We start from the raw sequence: 1,672 nt of genomic DNA on the forward strand, positions 1-1,672 counted from the left end.
GATATGCCGTTGTGTATATATAAAACTTTTTGATTAAAATTTAATAATTCAACGCTCTTAGTCTGGTTTTTTTTAATCTGTATGAATTTAAATTATTTTATATTGTTATTTAAAATAATTGAAAGAGTTTTTTTTTGTCATCTTTTTTTTTTTAGTAGAAGCTTGTTGTTTTTTTGTAAGGTTTTGAAAACCGATTCAAATCAGTCGAACCATGAACTGATGGAAATAACGGTTTGATCATATGCAAAAATCGGAAAATTAGAAAACTGATATTAGACCGTCAAACCAGCCGAAAATTGGTCGATCGAACCGAACTGAGATCCGGCCGATTTTCTGAATTTCATAAAAAACGCCACCATTTTGATAGCTGATGAAGCCCTTAACCAACCCTAACTCCATTACTCCACAGTCCACACAACGGCGCAGCACACACTCCCTCTCATCACCCTCGAGCTCGTGCTTCCTCTCACCGCCAGCGAGCTCAGTCCCTCACTTCCGTCCAGCCGCCAGACTGCTCCCGCCGTCATCGCAAGATGGAGTCGAAGCCACTGTCGCCATCGTGCAGCTCAGTTCCACGTTCGTGCAGCTACCGTTTCAGCTTTGGAAGCACCGTCGCTGGGCTCGCCTCCTGCCTCCGTCGCGCAGCTTTGTTCCACCGTCGCCGGCGCCAACTCTGTTCCACCGGTTAGCGCTGTTCCCCCCTCTTGTCGAAGATTGTTTCCATAAGTGGCCAAACCACTGCTCTTGTCGATACACATGCCGTCATAGCTGAGGTGAATTCTCATTTTATTTTTGTGTGAATTGTACTTTTATTGCTGCATCTTTCTGCTTTTTGATTTAGGTGTATGATAGTGAAATTATGATCATGTAAATGTTTGATTAATGTGTGGTGAGTATGGTAGGCTGGGATTAATGCTATTCGCGAAGGATGCACACCGTACACCCCTAATTGCGCAGAGCGATTTGTCATAAGTTGAAGGGTTAGCTAATTTATGCACTTCAAGTTTTTTGAGATGGGGGCTTATGTGGCTTTTGACAATTTTCCTGAATTTTTATTGCAGAGGAGAATGGAATTACATATACTCCTCATCAGATTGTGGTAAGCAATGGAGCAAAGCAGAGTATTGCTCAGACAGTGCTTGTAGTTTGTTCACCCGGCGATGAGGTATGTAATGCCTCTTTACCTTACTTGCCATGACATCATGCTTGCTAGTTAAAAAAAAATAGTGAGTGTGCTTTAAATTTGTGCTGAAATACAGGGTTAGGGGAAAAAATTGACTTCACCAATTGATTATGAAAGCATCAATTTGGTTGTATTTTGTATTTTTATAAGATCATATAGTTTTGGACGATAATATTTCATGTTGGGTTTTAAATTTGGAAGATGTTTTAAGATTTATAGTAAACTATAATTATACTTTTAGGATGTTTATTTATAATTTATTTATTATTTTATTTTAAAACAGATCAAATAAAATTATATTGACTTTTAAACTAAAATTTCCCCTATAAAAACCCAAACAAAAAATCTGATTTTTATTCTAATTTTAATCTTTCACTTTAACCTCCCTTTTTTAGTTCCAAAACTTTTGGCTTGGTTAGTAGCTTGGCGAGATCAGCGATCAAATACCCAAATAATTAAGTTGGTCAGATTGGCATCAAATTTGTTTTT

The 1,672-nt window shown here is 37.8% G+C and overlaps 1 long non-coding RNA gene across 3 annotated transcripts in view; it reads left to right on the forward strand.

Moving 5' to 3' along the window:
* LOC107617029 overlaps positions 1-1,672 on the forward strand; it is a 4,867-nt gene that overhangs the window by 1,972 nt on the left and 1,223 nt on the right. Inside the window, exons 2-4 of one of the 3 annotated variants that reach the window (XR_002354836.1) lie at positions 410-773; positions 903-980; positions 1,062-1,165. This is a non-coding gene — a long non-coding RNA (uncharacterized LOC107617029). Of the gene's footprint in view, positions 1-239; positions 981-1,061; positions 1,166-1,672 lie in introns of those variants that run through there. The other 2 variants (XR_001614757.2, XR_002354835.1) reach the window with 2 other exon arrangements.

This window comes from Arachis ipaensis, chromosome B09 (genome assembly GCF_000816755.2).
Source record: "Arachis ipaensis cultivar K30076 chromosome B09, Araip1.1, whole genome shotgun sequence".
In the NCBI taxonomy this organism is placed as follows: domain Eukaryota; kingdom Viridiplantae; phylum Streptophyta; class Magnoliopsida; order Fabales; family Fabaceae; genus Arachis; species Arachis ipaensis.